This window comes from Ursus arctos, unplaced genomic scaffold, assembly GCF_023065955.2.
Source record: "Ursus arctos isolate Adak ecotype North America unplaced genomic scaffold, UrsArc2.0 scaffold_3, whole genome shotgun sequence".
Taxonomy (NCBI): domain Eukaryota; kingdom Metazoa; phylum Chordata; class Mammalia; order Carnivora; family Ursidae; genus Ursus; species Ursus arctos.
Genome location: NW_026622985.1, coordinates 44,718,456 through 44,734,706, shown reverse-complemented (window position 1 = coordinate 44,734,706; position 16,251 = coordinate 44,718,456). Strand labels below are relative to the sequence as shown.

The 16,251-nt window shown below is 37.4% G+C and overlaps 1 protein-coding gene across 10 annotated transcripts in view; it reads left to right on the top strand.

Moving 5' to 3' along the window:
* The window catches only part of DGKB (diacylglycerol kinase beta), an 863,998-nt gene that overhangs the window by 120,547 nt on the left and 727,200 nt on the right, over positions 1-16,251 (top strand). For all 10 annotated transcript variants that reach the window (XM_057304222.1, XM_057304226.1, XM_057304221.1 and 7 more), the window contains one exon: positions 6,491-7,125. The gene's annotated coding sequence lies outside the window, so the exon portion shown is untranslated. The remainder of the gene's footprint in view (positions 1-6,490; positions 7,126-16,251) is intronic.

Here is a 16,251-nt window from a genome sequence, read left to right as displayed (position 1 = left end):
CTATGCCCAGTGTAGAATGAAGCATAGGTTAACTACTAAGTGCATATCACTCATCTCAAGCAGAACAAGCCATCATTTCTAGCCAAATGTTAGCCTCATATTTTACTCTCTGTGTCTCCAATAACATCCTATTCTAGTGGCTTGCTAAGGAAAATGTTTTCTTTTAAAATATATACTTCAAATATTTGCAGGGAAGCATTTTATCCTTACTTATTTAGCATTCCTCATAAATGGCTATAAGACTTCAAGATGATATCACAGAAACTGACGTCTGAAAGAAGAAAAATATATAAATATGATGGAGTACATTATCAACTAACATTTCTTCTTAAAGAATTTGGTGCCTAGTCATGTGATCCACATCAGAAGATAATTCACATTCCCATGTTGCTTGATGAAGTACATAGCCTTTATGGATCTGGGAATTGCAGCAGGAAGTAGACTAACATACATCAATGTTTAGGTGACATTCAAAAATTGAACAAAGGAAAAACAAAAACAGATAAAAATATCATAAATGGTTGACTTACATTATGTTCTATGACCATTTAAATAAATTAATTATGTAGTAACAGTCTCATATATAAAATAAATGCACTTGGGGAAAGTTCAACTCATAAATTGGTATGTGATATATGTCTCATATAAACACCTCTAAAGCTTTTCCTTCTTCTATACCATAGCAGTCGAATATTCAATGGAAATAATTTAATAGCCGTGCTGCACTTGGTGCACCATTTGTCTCATGCAGCTTCCCATCAATTTTGAGTAAGAAAAAGAGCAAAACTAGAACGAAGTTGTTATGCCATTAACAAAATAATAGGTAAGAACTCCCCCCAAATATGGTGAAATAACAAAGGCATGAGCAACCCAGTACTGAACACATTCATCTCCAGCACACAAAAGGGTCAATATTTCAAAGAGTATATACACACAAGAGAAGTGAGGTGAAAATAGTTGTCAAAATGCAGCACGATCGTCTACATGCACAAAGGTAGGGAGGTGATCATTTTCAGAAAGTCTTAATGTTGGATTTAATAATACAGACTCATTAAAATTTCTTTCCTAAATACATCTTTAATTAGTTTACTTTGTTTTCTCAAAGGCCAAGGAGAAGGTAAGCAGATAATATGTCCTAACAGAATTAGATAAAATTGTAAATTGACCGTAATGGATGCTGAGCTACACTGATCCCCTGTTAGGATCAACATACCAGTTTTTCCTGTGCCTCAGAGTGTTGTCTGGCTCACAGCTAAGACCCTCCCCAAGAATTGCTTTCTGACGAAGGGAGCTATCTCTCCACTGACAGTTGGTCAAGGTGAGAAAGGGCTCAGAGGTAAACCCATCTGCCTCAATTTGGGAAATCTCTGAAGGGGAACACCAACTCCAGAGCTCCCAAGGGATCAACCAAGTCTTCTGTGTAGATCCTATCATAGTTCACCTTCTCCCTCTGCTCAGTCATGCCTGCTTCCTTAACTCTCAGGTGTTCTGAAGAGCTCTACCAAATAAACCACGTTCATGCAAATTTCAGTCTTGGAGTCTCCCTCTGAGGGACACTAACCTTGGCATTCGCCTCCTCCCTAATTAATTATATTTTGAAACTGCATACACTATAACAGGAAATTGGAAATACTCTGCATTTTATTATTACTCTACTGTCATTTTATTAAAATATGTTGCTTATTTGTTTCAAAAATTCTTATGATGCTCTCCTCTTTTTCCTCTCCTATATTCTTCATCAAATTCTGATCACATCAAGAATACAGGACATTGACTTTTTCTTTTCTAGATGCATGATTTAATAAGGACAGAAAATTTTGAAAGGTCATTGAATCCAGTTTTAGTTATAGTTTCAAAAGCCAATAGACTATGAACATTCTATTCAGTCCTCCAAATTAGCATTAGTCATCTCTATTTGAGACATCCCTGTCTGACAGTTCATTCAGATTTATATTCCCAGACTTGGGCTACTCTAAAAATGAAGTTTAGAAGAAATAAACCAGGAGTTATATCAGGAACACTGCCAAATTTCTATTAGGTGCAGTGCATTTTTAAAAAATGTAAATATACTAATAAAATAATTATCCACTCCTTACTGATGCTTACTACCTGCTATGTATCACATTACGTACTTTTTACATTGTCTCTAAACCTCACAATATACTATAAGACAGGTATTATGACTGTTACACAAGGAAAAAGAAATTGATTGAGATTCATGATTATGAGGTTCGTGAGGTTCATGATTATTAAGTAACTAGGCCAAGACCACATGTTTGATTAGTGGTAGTTTTGAAGCCCATTGGCCAAAGGCTGCCAGGGACGCACCTGAAGTCATACAATGTCAAATTTATTTAGCTTGGTTGTAGTAAAGGAAAACACTCCACAGGCAAGCCTTAGGTGTTTCTTAAACCAACAAAGTTATGACTGGCTTTTATAGGGCTTGGTTTGAATGGTTTTAAGGTGCAAAAGCAGAGTATCAATTAAGATTGCTAGGTTGATAGAAGCAGATGATATATGCTGATTGGTTATGGGCTCTTAGTAGAAATATTTTAACCAAGGAGAAATGTTTCTTGTTATTTTCATTGGTACATATGTCTGTTATTGTGATTTATGAATTAATACCTTTAAGAGGGCCCATCAAGTATTTTCTCAATGGATTTTATCCCTATTGTCATGATCTGAAAGCCTCCAAGTGTTTGGACCTGAGCCCATTTTACCTATTCAACTCTATCATGCTACATTTAACCGAGGCAAAAATTCCAGAATATGGATGGATTAGAATGTTTTCTTTTGTTTTTATTTTTTTAAGATTTTATTATTGATTGATTGATTGATTGATTGATTTAAGAGAGCACTGGTGGAGGAAGGGGCAGAGGGAAAGGGAGAGAGAGAATCTCAAGCAGACTCCATGTTGAACACGCAGGGCTTGATCTCATAACCTGAGATCATGACCTGAGCCAAAATCAAGAGTCAGACAGACACTCAACCAACTGAGCCACCTAGTCACCCCTAGAATGTTTTCTCTTACATTTGAAACTTCATTTAGAATAAATTATGTCTGTCAGTATAAGCCTCACCATCAGTTTTCTCTTTAACCAAATAAGAATGTACTTTTTTCCCCATTTGTTTTTTTCCTTTTCAGGATTGGATAATGACTATAGTTAGATCTACTGACCACCATTTTGAATAAAAAAAATGAATTCAGGAATAAACAACAGAAAATGCTTTGATATTAATTTTATTTGAACAATAGTTGAAGATGGTTCTAGCATCTTGAATCTAGCTGACTGACCACTTAGCTCTTTCCTAAAGATGAAAATCAAGTTGATCTGCTTTAGACCAACTGATTTTGGTATATGTATGTATTGACAGATCTGCCCTTCTCAGTTTCTCCTAGATCTTGTGAAGCAGAACATGAATGATTTTGCATGCTCATTATAGCATTACACAGTTTTGATTTACTGTGCAAGTATGAGATACTCATCTCCACAATTCATCATCATAGTCACTGCAGAAGGATGGCACAGGTGTTATAAAGACACTCCATCCATTTCTGGAGTTGACTCTGTTGATGTGGCTTGACAAAGACTATTTTCAAATATAAAAAGTAGCTATGCTGAAGTTTCTAGATTACTTATTTAGGAGTTGTTCTGGTTAACTTACTGCTGCCTAACAAACTCCCCCAAAAGTTAGTGGCTTAAAAAAACACCTACTTTAATATATCTTGTGATTTTTAGGGTCAGAAATTCAGGCAGTGCTCAGTTTGGCAGTCCTTCTGCTTTACAAGGAAACAATGAGGATCACTAGGTGGTGTTCAGTTGCGGACTGAGCTGAACTGGAAGGTCTGAGGCTGCTTCACTCACACATTTGTGTTTGATGGGGATTGCTGGAAGGGTGAACTCAGCTGGGTTTCTCTTATTTTTTCATGTGGTCTCAGGGCCTTACCCTATGATCTCAGTAGCAAGGTAATTGAACTACTTAGGTGGAAGTTCAGGGCTCCCAAAGACCAAAGTGGAAGCCACCCATACTCTTAAAAGCAAAGCCCCAAAGTGGAATAGTTTCACTGATTCTAAAGTCTATTGGTCAAAGTTGCCATAGACCAGCCAAATTAAAAGGGAGAGCCAGGAACAACCAGCTCGTGAATGAGAATCTAAAACAGGCAGTATTTTTCTGTTGAATATTGTTTACTTAAACATATTTCTAAATCCAGGCTTCCCTTATTGACCAGTGTCCACATGTAAACAAAATTATATATGGAAGGTGACTAATTTAACTGGCAGGTAAATACCAAAAGTTCTTATTTTCAATCAACATGTTATTAATAAGGACATCAGTTTAAATGACCAATATCTTGAAAACCATAAATTAAGAGTTGCTAGTTTGTAAACATGTCACCAAGTTAAATTGTCAATTATAACCTGAGTAATTGGAATTGAATTCCAGCTAGAATAATTTTTATTTAAGGGCTATCGTTTCCTTTCATTTTAATAAACCTATATTTTAGTGAATTGTCTATATTGATTAGACATAAAAATGCTATAGATTAATCTACTCAGCTAACTAGAATTGAAATGCTTTCTTATTTTCATAATTATTATAGGTCTACATACATGTTAATAATACTGTATGCTTCCTACCCTATCTATGGTAAAATTCTCTCTTGCGTGTATTCTATTGTTATTTAATCTTCAGAAAAAGATTATGAGAGTAACATTTTCAACAACTTTTTTCAAGTTTAGAGAAGTTATGTGTATGAGGTTTTTAAATAGATTATGTATATAGATTATCTTCTCACATTTTATCTATGGATTAGAGTTTCTCTCAGTTCATTTATTTTCTCACATAAATGCTGTAAAAGTATAAATTTCTGATAAATAGTCTCACAATTTTACCACTGAGTTTTACTACAATCTCTGGGTAGATGCTATACATACTCAAAAATTTATTTATTTGTCTTTCTTTTACCAGTTGAATATGAAACAACTGTGTATCTACCACTGTCTTAAAAGAAGTATATAGAATTTTAGTATTAGTGTTTAATGAGATTTATATAACCCCTTCACTCATTGATAAACATTAATTGAACTCCTACACTTGTTAGACTCTTTCTAGGTACATAATGTTGAACCAGGCCAACTTAGCCCTCAGTGTCTTGAAGTTTTCATTGTATTAGAGGGAACACACAATACAATAGTAAATAAAATAAATAAATAAATTATGAGGTAGTCATCAGTGCCATAAGAATTTAAGTCAGGAAAAAGAGAATAATGGGTAAAGTAGGTAGGGACACTCTTTTAGCTCAAGTAGCCAATCAAATCTTTTATATAGAGGTAATATTTGACAGGTGCTAAGTAAATGGGGAGAGTGGACCATGCATGATCCTGCCTGCCCCTCATCGTTCTATCTCTTCTTCCTTAACTGAATTGTTTTGTGGCACTAATTAATATTATATATATTATATATACATATATATAATTGTTTTATTATCTGCTCCCTTAAGGATTTAAGGATGGCAAAGGTGCTTAGGTCAGTTTTGCTCATCGTATCCCTAGAGAGAATATTATATCTAGTTTTACGGAAGAGGCAGCAAAGGCCCTTCAGTGGTTAAGTGTCTTAACCAAAATCATACAATCTAGTTAATAGGATGAGGAGGTAGGAAGAAGAAAATGAACATAAGCTGATTATTAATATGTACCAGACATCGTGATTGGTACTTTATGTATATTAACCAATTTAATTTTTAAAGCAATTGTAATAGGCTAAATACTGGCCCCCACAATATCCACACCCTAATCCTCAGAACTTGTAGATAATACCTGATAATGAAGAGACTTTGCAGTTGTAATTTACTAGAGATCTTGAGATAAGTCCAGGTGGACCTGTATAATCACAGCAGTTCTCATAAGATGGCTTCTCATAAGATGGCAATAGGAGATCAGAGAGGAAGCAGATATGACATGGAAGTGGTGTGAGGATGAGGTGTGGTGTGAGCCAAGGAATGCATGTGGCCTCTAAAAGCTAGGAAAAGCAAGGAAATGAAAAATCCCTTACAACCTCAATAAGAAACCAGTCTTGTCAACACCTTGACTTTAGCCCAGTGAAACTGACATGAGACTTCTGGCCTCCAGAACTATAAAATAATACATTTGTGTTGTTTTAGGCCACCAAATTTGTGATAATTTGTTATAGCTCCCATAGGAAATTCATATAGCAGCCCAGCTGGGGAACTCAGGTAAGGGTTAGGTAGCTTGTTCAATATCATAACACCTCTGTAACAGAAGGTTAAATGTTCTCTTCCTATACTTGCAGCCAATATTCCAAAATTTATCATCAAAGACAGAAATTGCTCCCATGTTTTAAATAGAATGTCAAGTAGTTATAAGCAACTTTATTAGTTCTTAATAAAAGATAGGGCAAGTTTTTGTTTTAGTTTTATTGTTATATTTGTTTGGTTTGGCTTTGATGGGGAAATATTTATTCATTACAGATTTTCACAAACTTGGCATCAAATATGATTCTTCCATATCAGAGACCAGCTGCTCCAGTGGTCCACAAGCCCTTTATCAATGAGACATCTGGTAGCATTCTTCAACCCAAAAATGATGTGCTTCTCTCTCTGCCAGACGGACCTAACACTTCTATCAAGATAATCCTGCAATGATTACAACACTAACTAAGGTACAAAATCATTGCAAAGCCTCATGCTTTCAGCTTGGAATGACTGATTATTGGAGAAATAGCTGAAAACAGTGTAACAATAATTGTTAAGGGGCAGCTTAGCTGGTATCTCAGTGAAGATGTCCCTTCTCACACAAGATGGCCCACCAGTGCTGTCAGCCTCACAGGTCTCAATTAGGTCCTAAACCTCACCTGCTTAGGAATTCCATGATTTGGCTGGATGTGAGGAGCAGCAGAACTAAGCCTAGCCAGAGCATGAGAAGCTGACTGCCCAGAGCTGACTTGTGCTCCTCCTGAGTTCTCCATGGCCTCATGCACCTGGACATCTAACAGTTTATCATCCAACACTCTCTGTTTGGGAGACCTATTCCCAAGATGAAAGACCCTCCCCACCATGAGGAGTCCATCAAGCAGACATGCAGCACCCAATCCTCATGTCCAGAGGTAAGTGAGGCCATGACCATATCCCAGGTAGTTTATATTTGATGTGTCATCCTGAAATGGAACTGTTTGTCTAAGATGAACTTGCCTCTCCTGTGAGTCTTCCTTGTTGCCTTTTTTTTTTTTTAAACTTTTGGTGCTGAAACCCAGATTTGTTTGCTGTAATAAAATAGAAGAAGCTGTACCATATGCTTCTTCATATTTCACTTAACACAGGTCTTTTGTCACTCACACTCACATTTTATTCAGCCTAGATAAGCTCTCGAGGACTTTATGAAAATAGGAAATTCATCGGGTTGTTGAGCTGTGAGCGCAGAAGAGAGAACTAGGGCACAGAGGCTCTTTCCCTACCAAGGCAAGGTGATCTAAGAAAAGCATACAGAGACTGGCAGTACTTTTACAAGAGGTAGACTGCATCTCATACCATGGTTGAATGCTTAAGAGCCATAGAACCTCACAGTCTCATCTTGCAGCTTCCCTTAATGTAGAACACAAGAAAGTGCTTAACTGAGTCCCTGCAGGGTGGTGGCATTCATGAAGGCTTAGGTCTGTTTATTACTAGCAGCCTTCTGTAGGTGGAAGTATGGCTAGAAAGATCCACAACTGCAAAGAGACCTAAGGGGGTGAGGTAGCTTGCACTCCCACCATTGGATATGGCAAGGATTCATGGGCCAATAGATGCAGGACAGAGTAGGCCAGCTTAAGTCTTCTTTAATGTGCCCCACAATAGAGGAAAGCCTGCCAAGAAGAGTCTCCACAGCTCAACACCCACGTTACAGTACTATGCATTGTGGAGATCTTTATCAGCCCACTGAGAAAATTCACACATAAGCCCTAAGAGAGTACCCATATATGAATGGTGTCATGAAAAGCCAATGAAGGCCATTCTACAAAAATAGAAGGGAAGGTTTTGCACCTCCTTTACAATTCCCCCTTTCTCTCCTCACTCAAAGAGGAAGCAGGAAAAGAAGGAGGAGAAGAATGAAGGAAAATGAAAGAAAAGTCAAAATATCCTTTCTCACAAGAAGCCTTTGAGCTATGGGTCACTCTTGGGTTGTGGAGAAGAAAGAAGCTTTGAATGGAATTAGAGATTGGAGCTCTGACTTAGACTGGATTGGACCTTGGAATAAATGAGAGTGAGTCATAATGATTGAACAGGAAATAGAAGTGATTTGGCGTTTATGAGATTTACATAATGTATGATCAGGGGCAAGGAAAGTTGATCCAAAAGGAATGTTTAAGAGGAATAGCTGGTGAAAAATGAAGGAACTTCCATAATACACTTCCATCAAATTTAGTTCATGCAATATACCACTTAGCCGCACAGATGTGAGATGGAGCAGCAGGGGCATGAGACTAGAACTCCCATATTACTGTCAAGTTTTCTTCATATGGCAGCATGTCAGGGTCTAATATCCTTAGAAATTACGCTAATATTAGAATTTAGTCTCCCGTGTTTTTTATTTGCAATATCCCTTTATAATATATTATACAATACACTGATTTTAGTGGTCATCTGCCAAATAGAGAATTGACAAATTCTCTATAAAATTTGCCTGCCTTACAAAATCAGATTAACCTTAGACTTCCTAGGTGAATATTTTTCAACTTATTCTCTGAATTTTTGTTTTGCCTCACCTGCCCCACTTTATTCTTGCTTGGAAATTTTTCCATTTTTTCATTTAATCGTCAAGTGGGAGAAAGGCTTGAGAAGATGGTAAGTTGAAAGATACACTTCCAGGAGCCAACTTAGGGTATCTTTGATAACGTAGGGACTATACTTTTGTGGTCTTTAGGGTTTATGACTTGAAATAAAGGAGAGAAGGAGGAAAGATGGAGATCATTACTTTGTCTAATTGATTTCCTGAAAAATTCAGTGTCTTGAATGTCAACCAATAAAGATTGTCAATTGAAATAATGAAGTCCTTTATAGGAAAAAATGAAGAATAGTAATGGGAAAGGAAAAAACCTACATTCAGTCTTTAAATACCCTGAAGACATTTAGAAAATAATTAAATAAAGCATCTTCTAAACCCAACACAATTTGAAATACCAAATATTAGTTAAAGCTGTTACACAAAATTGTCTTTGAAGAGAGAAATCTCTCTTCTTTGTCCTGTGCCACTTGGAAATTGCTAAGAACCAGCATTACTCAATTTTCCATTTCATACCTTAGATCTTATTAAAAAATAATAATTCAAAGCATATAAGCTGAACTATGTCAAGTTTAGGGCTGGATGTCTCTCTCTATTCTAATTAAATATCATTAAAAAATATATGATCCATCAAAATGTTTTGACCTTACAACATATGTGCAATTACAGGACAATAAAGGTCTGTTTTCTGCACTGTTATAAAATAAGCAGTTCATTAACAGTCACTGAGAGTCAAATTTGGTTGGGATCTTAGGGCCCATCCAGATGACTCCCCTCATGGTTGAATTCAGTTTTCCGAGGTTTCTCATCCAATCAGGGACAGAGTTTGAATTAGTTGTCATTTCTTCTGACTCCTGTCCTGTGTACCTGTTCTCTGTGAATAGCATTTGTAATTTTTTTCTTGGCTCCAAATAGTACACACATTCATTCCCTTCCCTATCCCCAGCTTCCCCACCGAATGATACAAGACAAACTTTGGGACAAATATTATTTTTCTATTTCTTATTTTTAAAATATTATATTGCTTTGTGAAACACATCCCCCCCCCCCTTTTGTCTACTTCTTTCTTCTACTCTAAGCCTGATTGCTTAATTTATCATTCATTTGAGTATCTCTGGGCAGGATGCTGTGGGTAAGAGCTAGGGGTCAGTTTTAGGAGAAATAGGACAATCAATATAACAATGAGAAACCAGAGAATTTAGACAGTTTGACCCATTTCCTAATCATCAATGTGCTTACATGGTTTTGTTGTATTATATATCAAATTACATACTCATACCAGTATGAAAATAGGATAATTCTGATAATTCTGATCAAGTTTCTATATTGTTTCTAAATTAGATAAAAGAGGCTAAAGTGCTTTAATAGTAGACTGAAAATGCAATGGATGACCAAAAAAAAAAAAAAAAAAAAAGACGCTTGTTTCCTTCTACACCATAGTCTAAGACAGTCTTCCCAAATTGTGAGAGCTTTTAGAAAAGAACATTCTGGAGCCTGACTCTAGATGTCCTGAAGCAGACACTCTGGTACTGAGGGCCAGCAATCCATGTTTAAACAAATCTTTCAGGAGTCTCTGATGCTTACTAAAGTTTGAAGTCTGTGCGGCAATTTTCCAATCCAGAGAGATGTATGTGTGTGCTGGTAGGAGGGGGTGCCTCTGCTCCACTTAGCCATTCAAAGACCCAAGCTGACTATATCTCTGCCATTCTTAGCATGCCCATGTGAAGTGGGTGAGTGCACAGAGCAGGAAATGTGGGAAGCTTCATAGGGCAATTATAATGCTTCTTAGATATTTTTCAAGGGAATTTCAGCACATGGTCATAGGCATTTGCAAGGGAGGCTGAGAAGTGTAATATAGCTGACTCATAATACACCCGGTTACTTCAAAAAAAAAAGGAAAAGAGACTTCGGTAGACATCTGATAGTCTCTGCAACAATTACATAATTATCTTTGGACAATTAGGTTTACTGATGATGTGCTTTATCTTTCCTTTTTCTTATATTCCTATTAATGTTGCTTTCAGTCAGGTACTTTAATTCTGGCATTATGTAAGAGTAGTGCATCATGGAAGGTAAATTAAGAGGGTAATTCAAGAGAGATTGAACAGTTTACAGTGGCACATGCTGCTGAGCAATCAATGAGCACTAAAATGTCCCCTAGATTTGGAAAAGTGGAAGCCATTGATGACCTTAGGAAGAACTGTTTCATAAAATAATGGTACATAAGCTGTATTGGCATAGAGTATGTTAGTAAATGTGTAGAAGATGAGAAAATGAAGACAGCAAAATATAAATGTTTTAAAAAGATTGACTATGGAGTGGTGGAGAGATAGGGCTGTAAGTGAAGGATGATATAGGATGGAGTTCTAGGAATGATTACATATTGTTGGAAAAGATCTAGTTGAGAAGATGTGGTTGAGTATTCAGAATATCCGGGGTAATATGCTTGAGAATGTCTAATGGCATCCAAAAGTACAGATGGGAGGGGTGACCTTTGATAGAAAGAGAAAAAAACAGGGGCGCCTGGGTGGCACAGCGGTTAAGCGTCTGCCTTCGGCTCAGGGCGTGATCCTGGCGTTATGGGATCGAGCCCCACATCAGGCTCCTCCTCTATGAGCCTGCTTCTTCCTCTCCCACTCCCCCTGCTTGTGTTCCCTCTCTCGCTGGCTGTCTCTATCTCTGTCAAATAAATAAATAAAATCTTTAAAAAAAAAAAAAAAAGAAAGAGAAAAAAACAAAAACAAAAACTCCTTCTACTTTAACAGGAAAAAAAGGAGATGTATAGAGAAAGAGAGGAAAATGAAGTAATCATTGGGGAAATTGAGAGAAGAAGTTTCTAGTGTAACAAACATGGATTACTGAACAGTATTAGAGACCTATTTGAAGTCACTTTGAAAAAATCTACATAAAATCATTGTAATAGTATTTTAGTGTTACATTAGTTTGCTATATTATTTGGAGTAATAAGCCCTAAAAATTACATTTTTCATTTCTCTGTTTTTTCCTTATAAAAACATTTTAAAAACTGGCCAAGAGTATAAAAACTATAATATTTTATTTTTGCCTAATCCTGCTTAATTAATCTGTGTTGGGAATTCCCTAGTCAGTAGTTTTATTACAAATATAGAACTTTGTGAAATTCAGTAATTCTCTCAAGGCTTCACAATGAACACTCATATAAGAGGTTTTAAAAGTTGATATCATTTCTCTGTATTTTATTCAAATTTTAGAAAATTCTAAAAAGAATCTTATCAAATGAACCAGTGCTTCATGTTTATAAAGAAGTAATTAAGGAAATTGAGTGCCTCATTTCACATTCAGCTTATGTGTCCAGAAATTGGGGGGGTGGGGTAGGAATGGGCATTTCTTGATCATTAAATATATTTTTTAAATGAAATGTCAAGGTGCCTGTACATTGAAGTGACCTGAATGTTTATCCAGTGTCATGCTTCCACCCTTGTATGAAGTCTGGCTGTTTGAGGCATCTGAGTATAGTGTGCACATTACTAAGGGTTACCATGTTGCTCTGAAAAGATAACTTCCCTTATTGGATCTTATACTTTGTGCTATTTGAACCACCCTAATTGCCCTAAGTACCAGACAAGGAGGGATAACCTCTATCTGAGGGCCTAGAAAGTTTTTAAGGAGCCTGCAAAACCTAACTAATCCAACCCTGCTACCCATAGTATCCCTACATAGCTGCCCCCTACATCTCTAGTTTGCTTTTATCCCTCCCTTGTTCAATTCCCTGTTTGGTCTTGCCTAGCAGCTCTCTTAGTAGATGTAATCAGCCTTTTATCTATATGAATGTCAGTGTGTTGTATCCTACCATCAAAAGAATTCTTAAAGTCTTAAAAAAACAACTGGCACTGTAGTCATAACCACCGACTTTTGGGTAACTTCTTGGGAGACTGCTCTTGCCTTACTAATTGGTTCCAGACCACAGAGAGGGTCATTTGGGATGGAATTTAAGCTTAGGCTTTAGTCTTGTGGCCTGCTGCTGTGTGTGCTGATGGTTCCCATGTCTCAGAATATTCAGAATGAGCAGTGCTAATTGGCTCACCTCTGGGGCCTAACTTCTAGTCCAGGTGGGGACACACCATACGGCTAAGAGTGGTGGGCCACTTCAGCTGTGCTTTCCTGAGTCTGTGTTCTGCTGTGCTTCCAGTCACAGTCTGTGTTTGGCAAAGGTCTGTTCCAGTGGCCTGTCACTGCTTTGACATTGATGTTTTTTCATTATTCTTTGGGCAAAATTCTCATTTGCCTATGTATTTCATCGGCTCCTATGCAGAAAGGTGTTGGTTGGGCTCCCCCATGGTAGAGAAATGGCACCTGGGTCTCCCATTGCTTTTGCTTAGGTGGGGGTAGTAGCTACCTGCTTCTTTGCTGCTGTATACCTTGTTGCTGTCACTAGGGAACTTTATTCTTTCTAGGCCCTCAGGTGCATCATAGACTGCATCCTTGGAGACAAGCCACCCAATGTGTAATCCAAAGGAGGTCTCTGGGGCAAGAGCACTAATATCTCATCCCAACAAACCCCTTTAGAATACCTGTCAGTTATCTTGTTACTTAAGCAATGCAAGACCTGTAACCAGTATACTTGGGCCTTTGTAAGTGCCCCAACATAACTTATGATGGGGCTGGTACCTTCTGACTGTGTTGCTTACTGCACTGTCCCAAGGAGAGGCTGCTCTTACCTCTCAAGTGCAAACTCAGTTCTTTAGAGGTGGACTAGGAAGGCTAGAGCAAGAGCCAGCTGCCTACAAGGCAGGCCACTGGGCCCTCTTCCCCTCATTTTCTGTAACCAACCAGAAGTTTCACAGTATAAGTTATCAGACAGAGACAGAAACTAAAACCACAAACTTAGGCAGCTATAAGCCCAAAACAGGGGGAAAATAATGGAATGAAAGGGGGGAAAATGTAGATGCAATGAGAAAATTAAAAAAAAAAAAAAATATATATATATATATATATACATATACATATACATATACATATATATATATATATATATGTAACTAAATTCAAACAAATGTCCATAATTCGACCCAATTAGAGATCCAAAATTTGTTAAAAGAATTTTTGTAACAAAAAGATTAAAAAGATGCTGATGACCTTTTTTGCCTGTACAACACAGGCTCTAAATTAACTTTAACAACTGCTAACACGCACCAATTGACAAAGCTTCTGGAACTTCGTCATTTTGGGTCTCAAATTTCAGTTTTACCAGAAGACTCTGTTAAATTTAAACATGGCAGCCCCTACAACCTTAGGAGAGTAACTAAATATAAAACAGAATGAAAAAAGTAGGTATTTATCACTTTAACTATAGCCTCGCCTAAATTTCCCATAGCCATAATATCCATTGTCCTAACTATTCCATATTGGACAAAGACACTTGGATCATCAGTAATTATTTGAAACTAAATAAGGTCTTTGATACTTACAAATTGGCTTGACAAAAATGGACCCCATTAACCTACAAATTAAAAGAGTTAAGATGGCCCAGTGTAAGTAAAACAACACTTTTAAGAACTCAAACTTATTATATAAGACCTAATTAATAAAGGGGTGATTATGCCCACTCATCCTCCATAACAGTCAAGTTTTACCTATTCTTAAATTAAAAAAAAATAAAAGAAAGAAAAAAGAATAGCACCTCACAGTGGATTACTGTAACTTCAATGCTGTGGTTTCAACTGTTAAGGCCCCCATACCTAATATCCAGTATTATTAAAATTACTGATGTCATGCAATCAACAACCAGTAAGTATTTTGGTAGCAGAGATTTGGCTAATATGTTGTCTTTAGTGCCTATTTCAATAGCCTCTTAGTGGCAGTTTCTGAGGGAAGCAATACACCTTTTCCAAGACACCCTCCAGAGTACCTCAACAGCTTTGCCATTGCACGCAATATTTACAGACAATATCTTAACTGCATCCACCTTTCCCTATTGGCATAAATATGACATTACAGTGATGACATTCTCCTCCAAGGAGTTTTATTTAACATGCTCATTAAGGACATTGAAGTCCACCATGTTTTAGTTGTCTTTTTTTGCATTCTGGAAGCAACATATTCCTCATTTAGATAGTCTACTTAATCTCTCTGATGCTGCTACTTAAAAATCATCCTACCTTAAATGGGGTCCTCTCCAACAAAGGCTCTAAAATCTGTCCAAATTAAAATTGATAGGCCTTACATGGAGGGGACTAAGTGGGGCGGGTGGGGGACCACTCCATAAAGTGCAATTGGGAGGTACATGGGATTAGTCCAGAATGGTTCACTCTTGGAGAAGCTGTGGCTGTCTACACTTGGTTACCTCAAATGGCCACACATGTGGTTGTCTTCCTAGACCTCCATAGGATGCCCAGGCCTCTGTCTCTGACTGAGGCGGGACCCTCCCTGGTTATCCCAGATGCATTCAACTGCAGATGCTCTTCACTGGGATAGGCGATAGCCCACTTCAGCTCTGCCCCAGGGGCCCTTACTCTCTTCCCCACTCCCCGTGGCCCCCAGGAGGTTTTTCTCACCTTACCAGAATGTGGAGCTGATTACAAGACCTAAAAGCTAGATATGCACCTATGCAAGCTCATAGACAAACCTATTTGTGACAAAGAAGAGTGGCCAAGCCTTCATCAGGGACTACCATCTTAGTTGCCACATCCTGATCCACACTGGAGAAAAGTTGTTTATTTTTGCAGCTAGTGGCTGTGATAAAGATTTAACACAAAATCAAACTTGAAGAAACATTATGAATGCAAACATGAAAATCAGCAAAAATAATATGTATGCCATTTTGAAGGTTGAAAGAAGGCCTTTAAGAAACAAAATCCATCAGTACTGGCAAAAAAAAAAAATGAATTTGATATAAAGGAATTCAAGTGAAACCATGAAAGATGTGCAGAACACTCTGCTTCACCCAGTAGTCTAGAAGGACATGGGATGGTCCACAAGGGCTGTGTATTATCAAAAGGGATGTTCCACTTTGGCAAAAACATATGAGAGAAACCCCTGAAAAGGGAAATAGCATGGAAGTATGGTGGAAAACATCCAAACACAAAGGTGGAGGTAAGCAACATACAAAAACTCATGCCCGTGAAAGGGATATGTGTCAACGTCCAGGAGAAGACTGTGGTAGAAGTTACACAGCTGTGCTTAGTCTCCAGAGCCATATTTTCTTTTTCATGAGGAAAAACACCTGTTTAAGTGTGAACGTGCTGGCTGTTGCAAAAGATTTGCAATGAAAAACAGTCTCTGGTGAGGCATGCTGTTGTGCACGATCATAACAAGAAAAAAAGGAAGATCAAAGTAAAAACATCTCATGGAGAATTGAGTTTGTCCTCTCATCTTAGTGAATATATCCCTTCTGAAAGGAAATACCAATAAGGCTTATCTTTGCCTACAAAACAGAGACACTGAATGTATTGATCTAAATAGTTGCAATACTAACTCTCAGCTAAATATCAGATTA